The sequence below is a fragment of the Grammomys surdaster genome, unplaced genomic scaffold (assembly GCF_004785775.1).
Source record: "Grammomys surdaster isolate TR1022 unplaced genomic scaffold, NIH_TR_1.0 201, whole genome shotgun sequence".
Taxonomy (NCBI): Eukaryota; Metazoa; Chordata; class Mammalia; order Rodentia; family Muridae; genus Grammomys; species Grammomys surdaster.
Genome location: NW_021604646.1, coordinates 3,669,824 through 3,689,303, shown reverse-complemented (window position 1 = coordinate 3,689,303; position 19,480 = coordinate 3,669,824). Strand labels below are relative to the sequence as shown.

The 19,480-nt window shown below is 39.6% G+C and overlaps 1 pseudogene; it reads right to left on the bottom strand.

The window, feature by feature from the left end:
• Positions 1 to 10,162: 10,162 nt before the first annotated feature.
• Positions 10,163 to 12,007, bottom strand: LOC114623718 (annotated as a pseudogene).
• Positions 12,008 to 19,480: the final 7,473 nt, after the last annotated feature.

Sequence of the window (19,480 nt, the reverse complement as noted above, 5' to 3'; positions counted from 1 at the left end):
GCCCACAGGCAATATTGAGCAGGCTCACTGCTATGCATAATCAGGCCAACTATACTACGTAGCGCAACATCAGATCTTGCCATACCCACTGTCCTATCACATGCACCGATGTGGCAGGCTCTGATTGGAGAAGGCAGAGGGATTTAAGGGTGGTGGAGGAGGGCTCGGGGGCTTTTTAAAGAATGTAAGGGTTCCTGAATAAACTGCATTGGGAAGAAGATCTCCGTGTCCATCATTCTCTGTCTGCTGGTCGGATCAAGGAGTGACAAGTGGTGTCTGTACAGGGGACTTCAGAACTCATCGTAGTCAGCGCAGCTAGCCAGAAAGTTCCCAGGTAAGTGGGACAAGAGAATGTTCCCAGGTAAGTGGGACAAGGGAAAGTTCTCGGTTCAGAGACTATAAGGTTCCCAGCATTGGGACAAGTCTCATCAAGGAGCTAGAAAAGGGCAGCAATACACTAGAGCAGTTAAAAGAAGAGTGATCTCAAAAGTCTGAAAATGGAGATAGTTCTGAAGAGGAAAGTGAGGAGTATAAGTGTGAAAGAGTGAGGAGAATAAAGAAGAGACTTGAAGAGACTCCACCGGACTCTGTCTTGTATCTATCTTCTGCGTCTCTCGCCCCTTTTTCCTTCCCCTTCCTCCGTCCCCAGTTTCTCTTTCTTGCTAGACCCTGACCTGCAGACCAGAGCAGCAGAACCAGCCCTGGCCTTTACAAAGTAACAGAACCTGATGGCCGTTACAAAAGAAATGGCCGTTACAAAGTGGCGCCCAGAAGCTTGGAAGGAGCTTAGAGTTCAATGTTTCCAAATGTTCCTTAAGGGACCAGGAAAAGTGGTGATGGTTGCTATTTGCATTAATGGCTTAAACTGCTTCTTTAAATTTCTTGCCTGGATTTATATGGGTTCAACAAGTATGTTCTCAGAAGCTATACACTCATTATCTGATAATTGTAACCAGGGTTTGCTAGCACTAGACATCAGCAAGTTTGTTCAGACACCAGATTCTTCTTACCCGAATGGCTTTTCAAATATGCGCTGTATTTCTTCATTGATCAGTGGTGTTGGTATTTTCATGATGGGTGCAGGACTCTCTTGGTATTATGGAGTCATGGGATTGCTTCAACCTCAACCAATGGAATCCCTGCTATGGGCATATTGTATTATAGCAGGATCTTTGGTGTTTCAAGGAGCGACACTTCTTGTTGCCTTAAATGAACTTCGCAGGAGCGCCCAGGCCAAGGGCACATCATTTTACAAGTATGTCATAGAAAGTCATGATCCGAGTACACTCCTGGAGAGTGACCCATCAGTAAGGGCAATCCATAATGTCAAAGCCACAGACCTGAGATTAGGCAAAGTCAGATTTAAGGCAGAAGTTGATTTAGATGAACGAGTTGTTACAAGATCATATTTGGAAAAGCAAGATTTTGACCAAATGATGCAGGAAATTCAAGAAGTGAAAACTCCTGAACGACTAGAAGCCTTTACGCTTAAACATGGAGAAAACATTATTGATACTCTAGGAGATGAAGTAGACAGGCTTGAGAAAGAGTTAAAGAAATGAAATCCTGAAGTACGGCACATAGATCTTGAGATCCTATAGACAAGATGAGTGAGTCAATTGGTTTGTGAAGAATGCTTTTACCTTTTCTCCATATATTGCAACCTAAAGTTATTAAGCCCAGGACAAGATGTTTCCTTTTTACCCATGCCGGTATGCATGTGGCCCCCCTTTGTGTTTTTTTGTATATAATGGTAGTTGTAATGGTAGTTTTTTGAGTTGTGATAATAGTACTTGCTTTTATGCTGCATGTTGGAATGTTTCTATATTTTCCTTTGCTATGGTTGCCTGAATGCCTTGTTATGTTCCTTGGCCTGTGGAAGCTCCTTCAGCTATGACATTATTTGGGCCTAGGAGGGATTTTGACATAGAGATGGCCCAATTAGGTTGCCAATGGAAATATTCTGGCTTGCGTGTTACTTCTGTTTCATATCAAAATGTAAATCATGCTGCTAATCTTTCTAAGGAAATTTCCAAGTGTCTTTCAGGAAATTGGTCTGTAGAATTGGATAAGAAGATGAAAGAACTTCTCAAGTCGGTTGTTCATATTAATTCAATTAGAGTGAATGTCTCCCTGGCCTCTGGACTGACTGAATGGATACATCAAGCAATGTCCCACCTTAAGGAATGGGCGGGTTTGGGAGTTTTAGCCCTGTGCCTATTACTGATCAATGGCCTTGCCTGTTGATGTATGTGCACAAGGAGAAAGCAACACAGCAGAGAATGAGCCTTGATAGTGGAGGCGTTTGCAGCCGTGGAGATGGGACAATCTCAAGAGTGGCTAGGCATGCTAGAGAAGTAGTCAGAGACGGGTAAGAGTCCTTGGAGATGTTACCAACCTAAGATACGGACCAAACCAGAGCTGTTTGACTCCCGATGACGGGTAAGGAGCATTGTCGCACAGAGCAACCTAAGACATGCATTCTCTCTGCCAAAATTAAATAAAAAGGGGAATTGTAGGAAGTGGGTTCCTGAATATAAAGGTTATAAGGGTTCCTGAATGAACTGCGTTGGGAAGAAGAACTCCGTGTCAGTCGTTCTCTGTCTGCTGGTTGGATCAGGGAGCCACAGTTATTAAAATATCTTAATTTTACTTATTTTTTTCCTCTTTACTTCCTGTTTCATTGAAAATTTTATATCCAAGCCCTAAATATAAAGTTGCTCATGGTTTCTTACTTATAGAGAAGGATAGACTTTCTCTTTTTGAAACAGATTATATCTTTGCTTATATATGTTGTATTTTTTCACAATTTTTTTCAGATCTTGACTTATGGAAAGATTGTTTTTATTACTATCATTATTTGTTTTTACGTTTTCCTAGTGATTCTTCTTGATTACCTCTGCTTTTTCTGATGCAATGATAAGAACTATGAAGACCCAATTTTTTTTTTATTTTACTCTTATTCACATGTGAATATTCAAAACTTGTATTCCATTGTTTTGTTCTAAACTTGGCTACTTTTCTATGGAATGTATTTAGATGGCATGCATGGAATTTCTGAAAGACTCTTAATCACTTTTAATGTTTAATAATAATGTTTAATAATGAACATTACCTAGCATATAAATATCAGTTTGGCTGATAGTTTTCACATGTTGTCAATCATTATGAACAGTTTGAGAGATTAGAATAATCAAAAAACAATGTGGAATTTTTAATATCTAATTTTGAATATAAAATTTGAATTATTCTTTGTGAAATAATAATAAAATATTTAGCCTTTAAATAATTATCTTTTTAAATTTTTATTTTATTTTATTTTTTATTTATTCACTTTACGTCCTGGCCACCCCCTCTCACAATCCTTCCCCATCCTCCATGCTGTTCTTCTCCAAGAAGATGAGAGACCCTGTATATCACCCAACTCTGGAACATCAAGTCTTTGAGATGCTAGGTGCTTCCTCTTCCACTAAGTTCAGACAAGACAGAACAGCTAGAAGAACATATTGTACATACAGGCAACAGTTTTTGAGATAGCCCCACTCCAGTTCAATTAATTACTTTTAATTAGGGACATGTAAATGTTCAATCCCAAATATTCCAGAATTGTCATGTCACTGATAATGTAACTCTAATCACAGTAGTCAATTGAAGTTAAAGACAGGAACAAAAGAAAAATGGACCTGTATCTTCTTAAGAAAATACTCTGTTTTTGTTTCTATTTTCCACAGATGAGAAGTTCATAGCACAGAAAATGCTAATAATTATATTGCAGGGCACGTAGAATTATCTATCATCTTTGCATGTTAGCCATCTGAGGCTCAGTTAAGGTCATAATTTGCCACCTAGTATTATGTGTTTTCTACCACAGCTGAGGTTTAATCCTATTGTCTGTTCCATGCTTATTGGGGGTTGTACTTATTTGCACTGTATTAACACATTTGTACTTATTATTGCTTAGAATTAAGTAGTATATAGCTTCTGAATGAATTTGATACAGATGACTAAAGAATACACAGTCACAGGGTTAGCATTTGAATGCTTTGTAACAGTCTGCACATTCCACCAGATCAACTCATAGCTCTTGCAAGGCCTGAGTGGTATGTCTTCTGATAAACAAACGTTTCTAATTCACTCTACATTTACCACCCTGTCCATTTAAATAGCCATGTTTGTGTCATAGTTTTTGGCTAACAATCGTCATGGAGAATCAAGAAACAAAACAGCAGCAGTATGTGTGAAAAGATCTTCATGTATACCATGCAAAAAATAACAAGAAAACAAACAAGAAAAATATTACCCAGTACTTTTAGGAATGGGAGAAAATGAGAACTCACAGTTATAAATTAATAGAAACTTCTTAGAAAAGGATTTGACCAAAAGCACTAGAGCTAAATCTTCCTGTTCCCCATAACCAACTTTCAAAGGATAATCTACATGGTAACAAAATACAAATCTTACCATAGCAACAATGCAATATGAACAATAGTTGCAAACTAACAACTACTCATATCACCATAAGGATGGGATGGATAGTTTGTGATGTTGTTATCCTTTGATATTCTTCATGGAAATGAAGATGCAAAGTTGTGACATATGATATAGATTAATCTAAGCAAGAATGTGGAACAAAGCAGATGAGAGAAAAGAGCATGGCGTAGTATTTATGTCAATAATATCTGAGTGTACAGATTTGTTCATGAACTTAGAAATCATTATCATTTCACATATTTAGAATGTGCGACAGAGGAATAGGAATAAATGGAAGAGACATGAGTCAATTTGGAGGTAAATAACCTTTTATTTAATAGAGAGTGCCTCATAAAAGTAGGGTCTGTTTGAAATTTTGACAATCTAATATGATTTGTGACCTGAAAGCAACCCTTTTACCTTCATGGTCTCCTGCATTTAAAGTCATTAGATCCGATTTTACTTCATAATGTATTTGTTGAATTTGTATTTATTTAGTTTTATTTTTGTTGATATATGTCAGACTTGAAGCTTTAGCTCACTCTTTTACTTACTTTTTCTTCAGGTATACGTTTTTCTCTGCGATGTGGGTTTCATGTGTAACCCTGTCTACCTCTTACACCTCTCTGCTCCCAGGCCTTTGACTCTCTGGGCAGGCAGCCCATTTCTCCATTTTCCCACCCCCTGCAAATCAGCACACCTCCACTCCTCTTGCCTTCTATTGTCATGGAGGAGTACAGCTTTCAGAGGACACCATGTTGGCAGCCTTTAGCGCTTCTCCCTCTGGATTTGGCAATCTCATTCCTGTGACAGCCTCGGGGTCTGCCAAGCCTGGGTCTTTTCCAGCCCCACTCCTGTGCAAGGTTTCCTCCCCGACATTGTCCTGAGGGTTTGTATTATTATGATTATGGGTAATGGGCTTTTCATCCATCAGATGCCAAAAGCTCATGCAACATTTTATTCCCACTGTCTTTTAATTTTCACTTTTTAACTGAAAGCAAAGTAAAACAAACAAGAGGTTTATAATCACCTCAATTTAACATTCAGAGTGACAGGAGGAAAAAAGGAAGAAGAAGAAAATAAGGAAAAAAGAGAACTTGGCAGCATCTGAGTGCTATTAAAAAGCTCAGCTGCCTGTTGGCTTTTCCTCTTTGTTCTATTTTTCACTTTACCCCCTTCCTTAGCTTGCCTTCCCCCTTACACCTTCCTGCAGTCTGAGAAGTATCCGTGTGGTGATAGCTTTCAACCCCTCACCCGCACCATTTAACCATGGGTTTTAACCTCTGGTTTATAGCAGCTTGGTGCACTATTAAATCAGTAGTCTTGTCGCAGCACCAGAGAAAGACTTGGAGAGCTATTAAATTCAAAATAATTGTTTTGGAAATCATGATTGCATGCTGTACCCACTAGTGCAGTCATAGTTAAGAGAGCATTAATCTGTTTTTCCTCTGAAATCAACTGTTTTGCAAAACTTTGCAGCTTGGCATTTTCCATTATCCAGGCCTAGCATGAGATAAGATTTTCCAGTAAAAGAAGTTATAAAGTATTCCTCATACAAAAAAATGGTCAAGAAAATATGCATTCAAATGTATATGAAAATGGAGTCCTAAAACTGGATTTGTGTGTCTATCTTGCCTGCAGCAAACTAGCAGAGGCACTGTTTAATGGAAAATGCTTTGGCAAGTGACACAAATTTTGGTAAAGGATGCCTAAGAAGTGCAAAAGAAGAATTATTGTAACCAGATTCCAATACAAAGTTGACTATATCTCTTTCCCTGAATTTACTCCAAGACCTCTGTTTTGCATGGCCTCTATTTTGCGGTATTAGTTTTAGAATATTTTTAACAGCTACCTTGTAGCAGGAGAATGGAATACCACTTCTGTGATTAAGTTGCAAAATTGGCTCCAATATTGGGTAGTTTCTCCTTGATTTACTTGTTCTGAGGGAAACTTGTTGGGGTTGGTCTGGTGCTGCTATATATTCAAATGCTAAATTCTGTACCTCAGGATCTGGTAGCCCTAAGACAAGAGAATTCTCCCCCACACCAGCTTTTTTTGTGTGTGTACATTTGTTCCCCAACTTCATTGATCACTAAAAGGATAAAGTCTGTGATTGGACAGTAGTGAGAGGAAGACAGGACTTCCTGGGAGGGAGAAAGGAATTCTGGGAAGAAGACATCTTTCACCAGGGAACAAGGGAGGAATTTGACTTGACTACAGGCCTGGAAGGTATTGCTAGCCACAGAGCTGGATGGGCCCAGGTGGCCAGGTTAATTTAGTTGAGTTAGTTGAGAGACTGCCCAGTTAAGGCCTAAGCTTTGAAATGTTAAAAGGCCTCTGTGTGATTATTTGGGGGAACTCCCTGGTAAAGAATAACTGGCACAGTAATACCAGGAAGCACTCACAAACCTCAAAAGACCAATAAAAAGCCAATCTGATGGAATCACAAAAGGAATTTTATTTACAAGCTCAAGATTGGACTTAACTTACTGCCAACCCACAAGACAGTTTTGGTGGAGAAAAAGCCTGAACACTCATCTGGACAAGGCTGTAATAGAAAATGGCAATCGAGGGATGAGTGGTTCTAGCCTGGCAAGCATCTAATTGGGGGCTACTGTGGCCTTTAACATAATTGGCTAGTTCTGGGAACCAAACCGTAAGCTTAACTTCTGTTTTTGTCCTGATTGGTGGCTGTTAGGAAGTAAAGTGTCAGGGCTGGACTTATAAACTGGGAGTGCAGATTTGTTGAGGAATAAACTGGAAAAGCTTCTTTTGTTGGGGTGTAACCTGGAAACTGGAGTTAGACACAGGTCTTGTTGGGTAGTAGCCTGAAAACTGGTGCTAGGTACCGGCCTGTTAGTTAACTTGAATTCAGCCTTAGCTCAGTTTCTCTAAGATGGAATCTGAACCCAAAATATTTGGTCTCTCACCACCATGTTAATTTTCAGTGTTAAATAACATATAGAGAATATTAATCATAAATTTTACTGAAATCAGTTACTGTGTTGTGAGTTGTTCCATAGAGAAGAACATGTGAAAGAACTGAGTGTATCCTCAAGGCTAGAAAAAGGAGGGGGTGAGGCTGACTCACATTACTTTGAAGAACTGAGTCTGGACAGTAGTAAAATTAAGGTTCTTAGAACTGTCTCTGTCCCAGTGGGATTTTGAAGAGACAGAGGCCAACTAAATATTTAGATATTATCCTTCTCAGACATCTAAAGCTAGAGAAATCTGTTAAGCCTCACCTAATCCTGATTCACAGAAACAAGGAAGCCATGTATGCTCATTGTTATAGGCCACTAAGTCTTAGCATGATGTCTCACATACTCATGGATGATCATGATAACTGTACTAATAAAAGTTGTTACGGTTCTTTATCTAACTTGTGTATTAACATTCTTTTCAGAGGATATTACTTAATTTGATCTTCAAGCAATCACATGTTGCAATTTCCACTTGGTCTCAGATTAAAAATAAATAACATAGAAGGCTTGAAGGTGCTAATTAGATTGCCAGTCTTTCCTAAAATTGCAGGCAGTAGGTATGGGTGGTATCAGAAACGTAAATGACAAGTCTGAGTCTCATCTTATGTTAGAAGGGAGGTGCTTTGTAAACTGTAAAATGTATTACAAATCTATGTTTAAAATGCCAAGGACCCTGGAACTCCATCAACAGAGCTTGGAGTTTACAATATAATATCCTGAAACTCTTGTTAATGCAAATGTATTGAAGAATGCATTATGGTCAGTTCCATCAAGTCCTAATACACACAGCGAAGGGAAGATCTCATCTGGAGAGAAGAGTCAAGAGCAAGGAGAGCAGATAAAATAGGATGAGATGCAAGTAAAGCTGCAAGAAATCTGGGAAGCTCAGGATACAACTCCCATATTAGCGACAGACAGACACATTTAAAACATTTCCTAGCAACAGCTCTGCTGAAGGGATGTCATGAATATTCAGAAATGAAAATATGAATTAACAAATGACTGAATTGCATTCTTATGAGGAAGGAATTTAGGGGTGATGCTTTCTATATACTATTGCTGTGTTTCTCTCTCTCTCTCTCTCTCTCTCTCTCTCTCTCTCTCTCTCTCTCTCTTTCTCTCTAACACATTATACACACATATACTTACAGCATAGTAACAATGTAAAGCCAAACATTTATTTTAAAAGGTTATGAACCTATAATGAACCATAGGAACGTAATCCATTAATTTCTTTTATACAAAGTGGCTTATATTGTTCTCGGTAACACATTTCATAAGTGTAGTTTTAATAATCACCATGGCAACCAAAACTATAAATCTTTCTTTGTGTAGTCTCTTGATGTAGTGTGTTAAATGCACTTAATTGTTATAATCACAGAGTTTTGATTCTTTGGATCTATGTCTTAGTATGTAGACTTTCTTAGGGAATGACATTCATTCTTCAGAGATAGAGACCAATATCCACTCCCATTAGTTCCATAGCAGATTAACACAAAACTTAGAAAATAGCACACATTTATTCTCTTATTCTTAAAGAGATTTGATATCTACAGAGTATCAACATGGCTTTCTTCTTTTGGGAAGCACTTGGGATGAATTGTCAACTCCCCTGGCTCCTAGCGACCACCAGCTCTCTCCCACCCTCTTGATTGGCCAGTCTTTTCTGTCTTCATGGGTGCTCAGTGTATCCAAATGTCTGTCTTCCCTGTTTCCTTACCATCTCTTACTCTCAACTTCTTATTTCCTATTTCTAAGGATCCCCTGTGGGCTCATCAGGTTCAACTGAATAATCCAAGATCATGTTTCCAAATCGTTAAAACACTGATTTTTTTTCTTGTTCTCACCCACAAAAAGCACATTTTAATTGCTTTCCAAATGTTCTGAGCCCACAGCAGCACAGTTTTGGCATCTAAGTAACAGCAGACATAGAGGCCTGGTCCACAAAACATGAACAGCCCAAAACCCCAACCTGGAGAGTCTCATGTTAGGGACATAGGGAGGATCTCAGGAGCAAGGAGTCATTCTCTCTCTTTTTTTTTTTTTTTTTGGTTTTTCGAGACAGGGTTTCTCTGTATAGCCCGGGCTGTCCTGGAACTCACTCTGTAGACCAGGCTGGCCTCGAACTCAGAAATCCGCCTGCCTCTGCCTCCCGAGTGCTGGGATTAAAGGCGTGCGCCACCACCGCCCGGCGAGTCATTCTCTCTTTATCCAGTCCTCCTTCCATTACTTGGACACGTAGTAAAAAGAGTTTGAAGACACTCAGGGAGCAGCTGAAGAAAATACAGGCACATATCACCACCACACTGTATACATGCTCTCACACAGCTCTAGACAAAGACTAAAACACATAGGCTCCTAGCTCTTAGGGTCCAGGCACAGACTGTGGTGTAGGTGCCCTGGTTGTCAACACTGAACAGGCAAGCAAGCAGCTTAGACCCATCCCTGTCCCAGTTGATACTAGAAAGCCTTCCAGGTGCCAGAGGGAAATAGAGATGAAGAGTCTGCCAAGAGGAGAAACAACTGAGCACCCTTGTGGGTGACCAAGTGCTCTGTCAATAGTGTTGCCCCAGATACTACAGCTCATCCCTGAACCCAGAGCTCAATCCTGCTCCATCTTGACAGCTAACAACCTTGTTCCAGTTCTCTGGTGGGAAGGCCCCATAACCTTGAGTGTGAAAATGGGCAGGTAGGAAAGACCCAAGGCTCTAGTAGAAGTTCAAAGGCCCCCTTCCAGCAGCCAAAGTAGATGCAGGATGGGAAGGGGAGCAGACTGTGACCATGAGAGCCGGCTGTGCCCTACTCAGGTGAGAGCTGTCATTGGAGAGCATTACCCAGGTCTTTACCATCCTTCCAGGGATGGAGTGAAGGGTTCCTTGGGGCAGGGGTTGGGAGGAAGGGGAGATCTGCAGCAGTGTGGGTGAGGTCTCCATGATCCGCACCAACAGCCAGACAATGTAGCTCTCCCGTTCCTGTACAAGCTCGTCTCTCTGGCTCAGCTCATGCTCATGCTACAGGAGCAGGCCAATGAGCTCATCATGAATCAGGTGACAGTACTTGGCCAACTGGTCCAGCACAAAAGAATCACTTAGCCTCTTGGTGTTCAGAGTTGAGCCAAGCTGGGATGCTGGAAGCACATACTAGATGCCACCAGATGTGGCACTTTTTAGCCTTGCCAGTCCGCTGCTCAGGGCTGTGCTCAGGCTGGTATAGGGCTGTTTCCCGTTGTGGCTAGCCTCCACTGGGGCAGCAGCGAAGGGTTTCACAGGATGGGGAATTGCCATTGGGTTGGGGCTCCTCAGCTGGCCATGTCTCCAGAAGCAGAAGACAAAGATGGTAGACTGGGGTGGCTGCAGTATAGTCTTCCCCGTATGGTGTAGGGGAGCCCGCAGTGGGGAGGGGTCAAGGGGACCAAGGGATGAAGCTAACTCCTAGGGAATTGAGGAAGAAGAGGTCAAGGGCCAGGCTATAGGCAGGGGAAGGCATGGAGCGCCTGGCACTCCATGGCGGTTTCTGGCCCAGGGTGGGAGAGGGTGAGGTGGGAAGGCAGGTTCTGGGGATGTGGGCAACTCTTCTGGACCAGAGTGGGTAGAGGATTGCCTTGACCCTGGTGGCGATACGGATGGAAGGCTGAGGGGATCTTGGCTCTTCTGACTTAAGAAGGGATTAGAGGCCTCAGCGTCCTCCTTCTCTTCCTCCTCCTCCTCCTCTTCTTTGGCCCACAGATCTGCCTGCTTGGAGGGGACAGAGAGAGGCCCAAACCCTCTTTGGCTAGCTCCTGGTTCTGGGTTTCAAAGCTCTCACCCGTCTCTGATGTCCCCAGTCCTTCTAACTCAGCAGAGTTGAGCTGCTTGAGTTACAGGATCTGGGGACTGGCCCCTAAGGGTAGCTGGTGAGCCTAGGTGGGCAGTCCACAGACCCAGGGCCACTAGTTTCTCCTACTGAGTCTTCAAGTTCTGGCTCACCTATCAGGGTCCCGGAGGACAGTCTATGCAATTTCTCCAACTATGGATTTACCCCTTCTTCCTTAGACTCTTGAGGACTAATAACCAATGCACTTGGGATGCTATCTTCTTCTACCCCTGTACCCCTGCTGCTTAGCCCCCTCTTCCTCCTCCTCCACCTGAGAATTTGTGGGCATGAAGAGGGACGATGGCTTCGAAGGTGGTGGGCCAAGCCCATGGCCCCTCATCCAATCCTGGTACGAGGCTGCTTCCTGTGGAGGTTAGCCTCCACCAGGCTCTGGCTCTAGCCAAAATGCCAATGCTAAGAGCCCTTCACTCCCCATGGTGGGGGGCACAGTATCTGGAGATTCAGGTTGTATCTGGGGAGAAAGCACCCCATCAGATACTACCTTCATGAAAGGTGAAGGAACCTCTGCTGTAGGAGAAATGGTGATCACATCCCAAGGCTAGGAATCCTCCACTGAGTTCAACTGCGGGAAAAACAGGCTTCTATCTTGGAAGGTCTTCATCCGGTCCTTCAGGAGTATCATCTGAACCAGGAAACCTCTCCCACAAAACCCTGATCTTAATTATAGCTGCGAGGTCCATTTTGCTATGAAAGTTCACATGTACTCAGGTTCTAGATTTGGGGAATTTTTTTCATCTTCAGAGGATGTATTTTGATTTGAAAAAGACCTATAAAATATGAGCAAAGAAGAAGCCAGGTTATAAATGAACCCATAGGAATTTACTTAGCGTGGAATGAAAACTGAAAAAACTTTCTATCCAATTCTTCTCTATAATGACAGGGATTTTTATTGATTTCAACATTGTAAACATGAATACCAGGTTCACCTCTAAAGTCTATATCGTACACATACAGTTTTATTGGGGTGGTCAAAGGGCATAATACATAACAATCTATTCATTCTGCTGTGAATGGGAAGCCAGCTCTATATGTGGTGTCAGCACCTGATGTGGGGAACGAATTCTCCCAATGTCATCTTAAGGTCCTCATTGTATTTCAAAACTGCTAATTTTGCATGGACTTGGTATCCAAAGGACAATTTGACTTAAGACAATTGTTTGAAAGAACTGATGCAAGGAGATACACCTAACTTGTATTGTAACTAGAAAGACCAAGGAGCAAAAGGAATATTTTCATTCCGAGTTGGGAAACTGAATTCCCTGAAATGACAAGTTATTAACTAGTAAAAATAGCCAGTAGACTTTCCATATTTTCCTAAGTTTCTATATTCTATAGTTTTGTGTGTAAATAGTCCATGGTAAATATTAGCAAAAGACTACATCTGAATCAAATTTTCTCCCACGAAAATAGTAATCTTATGGATCAACTGATTATTTAGATAATTTATATTTTATTAACAAACTAGGTTGCTTAATTTTCTCACTACTGTGACAAAATAGCCACTGTGTGCAAAATTTCACTCATAGTTTAGAGGATCCAATCCACCCTGGCAGGGGAGACATGGTCACTGATGCAGCAAGAACTGTAGTGGTGGAATCTTACAGTGAAATCCCTGTCAACAGGTTATTTGGGTTGCAACAGGAGACAAATAACATGTTCAAGGCCTGTTTCTTTTAGGTGGACAGTGGACTCAGGGAATCTACAATTTCCCAGAACTCTTCCTGTGGCTGGGGATAAGATATGAGAACATATACATGAGCCTGTTACAGACATAGCTGTACTACTTTCCCATCCCTTCACCTCCTGCTTCTTCCACCATTCCTCACTCCCTCCTTTTCATTTCTTTATATTTGTTATTAAGAAAGGCAGCAGTCATCAGCCAGAAAAGAAGACTTACAGACAAAGTGGAATAAAACGAATACCATTATTTCCTTGGTGTGGCTTCATTGTTACCAATAAAATATTAATAATAATATATTGGAGACTGAAAGCAGAATAAAAAGCTTCAGGAAACCATTCCCTTCATTTTAATGTTTTCCATTTAAGTATAGAAAATCGGAAAATCTAGAGAGCCCAACATTCTGCCACTTATCGGCATGTTACCCAAAGCTAGCTAATTAATATCTTGAGACTTCATATTTTTCCTGTGTGCTGAAATTTGCAATTTCACCAGGAGATGCAGGTGACTCACACAGATTACTGCTTGGAGTGCTTTTGGCCAGAGTTCATGCTGTTTAAAAACAACAACATGAAAAGTACCCACTCTGCCTTATTTTAAATTTAAATCAGAGAATGCTAGTTTGATTATAGAATATTCTTAAAAACCCGAAATGAGTCACTCTCCTACATTTAAATTAACACATTTTATAGCCATTTAATCATAGCCCTACTTACTGGCAATGACTTGAGGAACCTCCTACTAAGTTCATGAGGACTACAAAGAGTTGTATGTGGGCTTGACAGTAGAGAATAACAACCAGTAAAAAAAAAAAAAAATAATCCTACATTCTCATAAAAGATCATGGAAATTTTAAATTCTACCACCTCTGAATAGCAATTCCACCAACTTTCTTACAGTTTTTCCCACATGCCAGACTGTCATTTCTGTGACAATTGACTACAGAGGAAAGGGCTTACAAATGTTTCCTATCTGTCTCCTAAGTCTAGTTATAAGCTATCTATTTACTTACCAATCTTATCATACACCAGACATTGTGTAACTACAAATATTATCACAGGTTTTATTATTCACTAATGTACATTTTTACTTTTGGCTAATCTTCTGTTATCTCTTGAGAATAGCCCCTCATCAGTTCTAATAAACCAGAAATGGATGTCTTCTGGAGGAGTATTGAGAATGACATCAAGAAGACTTTCCATTATCACTAGAGGCAAAAGGAAAGTTGTCTGCTCTTTCTAAATCAGCTCTGTGAGTAGAATGTAACATTTTGAGCATACTTTCTGTCATCCATTATGGTACCTAGTACAAGATTTTATATTTGACCTTTGGTTCTTTAAGCTATTGATTGACTTTTAGAATATGTTTATTGTCGTTTCACAACATTTTTCATTTCAATAAAAAAAACCTACAGATGACTAATGAGTAATTAGGTATTCTTTAAATTGTTTAATTTTGATATTCTGACAGCAGCAATAAACATCAATTCATGTTTTTTATGCAGGGAAAGTTCTAGTCTGGTTGAAATGCATTTTCATGCTCTCTTTCATGGTATTATAAATAATGATTTACTTCCTAGGAATCTCAGAATTCAACACATTTATTTATCTTGTTCCAGTGAGCATGGCTGTTAGCACCTAGCTTTCACCATTCCACTCTCCTTAGGACTAACTCAAGAGACTGATCTGCAGCTTCCAACTTCTCCCAAGCAGATCCCACAGCTAACAACTGGTCAGCACCGTGTTACAAAAAATTAGCTTCTCTGCCAGTCCTTATGACAGCTCTGATGGATTATACAAGGTAACAATCACCTCATGTAGACAATCAGGACTATTTCATATTTGAATCAAACCCAATACTCTCCCTTAAGACAATGAAGCTTTTTCTCCCCTCATCATTTTATAGGTGATAAATTCAACATTAGTCATTAAATGAAGTCTGGTAAACAAATACTTGTTATGGTCTGAGCCCCCTCCCCTGAATAGCCTTAGCCATTTTCTTTCATGCCTGCCACCTATTTCATTTATTGCTGGAATATGCCTTCCAGTCATTGACATAGAGAAGTAGCTTGATTCAGAGATGGATCATGTTGACCATATCAACTGTTATGTTCTGAATGTTCTGAGTTTTGTTAATCTTAAGAAGTTTTGCATATCTGTACGTAGGAGCCATCAAGTTAAATGTCAATATGAACTGTTAGGTCTAAAATGGCTTGACTCAGTTCAGACCACTGGAGATCACTTCTTGTACCTGGATATAAGCTCATTGTGTGTTTTGTAGGTTTTTTTGTTTTATCTTTCATAAGCTTGCTTTGAGAAACATTTGAGGTCAGAGTTTGAGCTCCCTGGATCTGAACTATGTCCCTAGTCTGACCAGCATTAGGGTGTGTGTTCAATAAACCATCCCTGTCTGATGAGATCGGTGTTGGTGTGGTTTGTGGAACAAATTCTGGACCCCAACATTCTAATCTCAGAGATAGAGTGTTAAAAAGGAATGTTCTTTGCATTCCCGTGGAAGTGTTTGCATAGAAATTTAACTGTGGAGGAAGAAAAACTTTGAATTTGGGTAGCATCTTAATGCAGAATAAGTTCCTGGACTGAGTGCAAGGAAAACAGGAAGTTTCTGAGGCACTCAAATGGGTTTTGCTTTTGTTTAGTTTTAATATTTTATGAATATTATATATACATATGTGTGTGTGTTCTGTTTGCATGAATGTGTGTGTACTTGATGTGGGCCTGATTCCTATGAAGGTCAAAAAAGCACATTGCATTGCCTTGAACTTGAGATAGAGAGAGGCGTGAGCTTCCACTTAACTGTTGGGAATTAAGCACGGGTCTTATAGAATAGCAGTTAAGTGCTCTTAACTGCTGTGCCATCTTTCTAGACTCCTCATCATGCTTTAGTTAATGACAAAAATACTGTGTGAATGGGGAATGCAGAATATGAATTTTGGAAGGATCGCTTGCCACTCATCTAGCAATAAAGGAGTACATCAATGTTTATTGATGAAACAAAAATTATTCCCACAAAAGTGGCTATGCAAGTATCAAATATTTTACTAATTGCCAACTATATTATCATGCTGCTTTGATCAACTGAATGAGCTGTTTCAATATTAATGAAAGCTATGAGAAAGTGGCAAGTTTAAAAAGGGTGGAATTATGGGCATCGATAGTCTTCAGTTCTTTAGAAAAAGCCAGCAAAAGGTGTTATTCACTGCTCTGAACTATAAATAAACAGAGAAAAGTTATACAGATACAGAGATTGTGCTTTGAATGTCAGGGACAACCACACTATAAAGAGAAGTAGCTACACAAGCAAAAGGGAATACAGATAAAGTACTAAGATATTTAAGTCACACAATTACAACCATCAAAAACCATCCACCAAGGACACAAAACAACTTTCTAGTATCTTGTGTGTTTTCATGTGTGAGTCTCTATTATCTTCCAAAACCTCTTGCTAGCTAACCACTGAGAGAATATTTCATCAGTATGTAATCTGATTGATCATCAGTTTAATTGAAGGGACATCTTTTATTAAAGAAAAGTTGGGAAATGAATGACCCATTGATTATGAGTTACTTCAGTCATACAATAAACTATGTTGCCCAGAATCCATCAGATTGACTGCTTAAGGCACAGATAGAGCCATAGATTTTGTTTGCACTGACGAACACAAGGAGTCACTCTCAATATCAAGATACAGTGTGGACATTAAAGTGTAAGTTCAAGGACCTTGGCTAATCCATGTGCCATGATATTCACTGACAAGAAACAACATCTCTAACTTACTCCAATTATCCTTATAATTTCTGTCTCTGAAACCGAAGGTCCTGGATTCTACAGAGAAAATAATACTATTGGTGATCATCAAATTTCTATTGAAATACAAAGTAATGCTTTGATACTGGGTTTCATGACAAGAGAGTAGCACTCACTATGCAAGACAGGAAGCTTTTCAAGGAAAAATACTCTCATCCAGGAAGGTGCAGCTACATTGATTATCAAAATGGGCACAAAATTAATATACACAACTGTTTTCAGAGGTAATTTGGACTACCTCATCCAATTGTGACAGTTAAATACAATTAAACTATATCTACCTACATAGCACATAATGTACATGTATTGAGCTCTCCGAAAGATATGTGTATGGATAATGCAACAAGGAAAGTCGGCCAAGTCAGTGGAAGTATGAAAGAAGAGAGACATTATCAGTTGTAGTTCTCATACCAGTTGTTGATGATTGACCACAGATGACTAATTGTGATTGTCGACTTGACTGAGTTAAGAAACATGTAGGGCAATGAAGGGACATACCTTCAATGTTCTTGTGAGAGTTTTTATTCCAGAGCAGTTTAATTGACAAAAATAAAATCCTCAATGTGGGAGGCTGGGTGCAAACAAACAAATAAAGGAAGCTGAGTTCTACTATTCAATACTTTAAATTGCTCAATTTACCAATATATGAGCAAATAGCCCTTTGCCACTCTACCCTCCCTAAGATGATGATGACTTGTACCCTCAATTGTGAGTGAAAGACAGTCTCTTGATTTACTTTCTGTAAGTTAACTAGTGACAGTCATAGACAAGTGAGTGATATATCTGCAAAGCTTCACATTTTTCCCTAAAAGAACTCCAGATAGCCTGCCCCTAGAAATTTGAAAGCACATAGATCCTGATCACTGGAATATATTGATCACAGTGTATAGGGTGGTATATACTGAAAACAGGGATATGTTATCGGATCCTCTTTCAGTAATAAAGCTACAGCTTCAAATGTTCTCCATACTTATCACTCCTTGAGTATTATCTGCCTCTAGCAATATTCTTTTCCTTGACTCATTTCACTTTTTAGAAAGTGAGTAAAGTATATATCAATAAATGTAGAGGTATTAACAATATCTTCCTCATTTGAGGGAGCACAAGTCTAAAGTGTTATCACTGCTTCAGCAGACTTCATATGATGTTCACTGTCTTGTAAATTAGCCTACATTTAACTGTATCCACTCCTACTGTCTTCTCTGTCCTATATGAGAACACTTCTCCCAGTGATCACTTCCCTACAAATAGCCAGGGCCTAAAGTAATTGCCCTTAATTTTACTTCCTATGTAACCATGCCACATTTCCTCTTCTTCATATCAAGTTACTTATCCTTATCCTTCTACATAGACTATGTTCTTTACAGTCAGCCTTTGAATGATATCACCTTTGAAAGTGCATACCTCTATCCTCTCTTCCAGGGGCTCCAATATTGTTGATAGCATTACATGTGATAAACTATACAGATGAAAATGCTCTATATGTTTACTATACAGTCTTTCCTGTGACAATTTGCTAATCATTGGTTCAGACAATGATCTTTTAACAGTCAGCTCATATTTCCACAGGTGGAAGGTTTTGTCTCAATATTCTGCTGCTTATTTTGTAATACTGTGATATTTTTTATATTTCTGACTCTGTAATTGAGTTAAAAATCATCCTTCAGATACCTTTTTCTTACCCTTTTTGTAACCAGAGAAACTACATCTATTATGGTTTTCCACATAATAATATATTAACATAATACCAACTTTTATAAAACCAAACAATGTTGTATCTGTCTCATCTGTCTCCTTCCTCTTCCAAGGTTAGCTATGCTAACAGAAAGACACATGGGGAAGAGAAATAATAAAATAACCAATATGATTGCTTCCGAGACCTATTAACATAAACCATCAGGTTTGACTTTCTGTTTGCTAAACTGTTTTAGACAAGATAATTACATTAAAGTGCTTGGTATTTTCAAGTTATTTCATAATGTCATGAGTCTTAGATGATTCAGTCTGGTTGTGCTCCCAATACCAGAATCAATGAGAATTTGCTGAAATGTAAGGGGAAGGTTTCCAAAGAACAGTGTGGGAGGTCTGGGATGAGCTTTCTTTTGTTCTTGAGTGTGGGAAGATTTCTCTGAGTGTTGTCAAAGAATGCAGCAAGGGTAAAGTTTTAAGTTGTTCTCTGGATGACCAGAGTTAGAGTATGATGAAGAACATAAAACTGGTGTTTATTGTGAAGGTAGCTGTGGGGTGAGGAGCTAAGACAAGCAGAGAAATGTGAACCCCGTTCATCTCTCATCCATGTTTCGTCATCTGTTGGCTTCTTCATTAGTTCTCTTCTATTGTTTCTTTTATACTTTGGATATTCACTGGTTTATGGAGCAATTATTTTTTAATGAATAATTTCTATATCTTTAAAATTAATTTTTAATTAATGACTTCTGCTTCCTCATTTACTAACATACCTGCAAGTCTAATATTTTTCTGTTTCTTTTTTTATTGTCCTTTGTGTTTCTTGTAGTCTTACTTTTTTCCATTCTCTTCTCCCTTCTCTCTCCCTCTGTCTCTCTCCTTCTTCCTCTCCCTTTCCTTTCTTCCTTCCCTCCTCCTCCTCCTCCCTCCCTCCCTCCCTCCCTCCCTCCCTCCCTCCCTCCCTC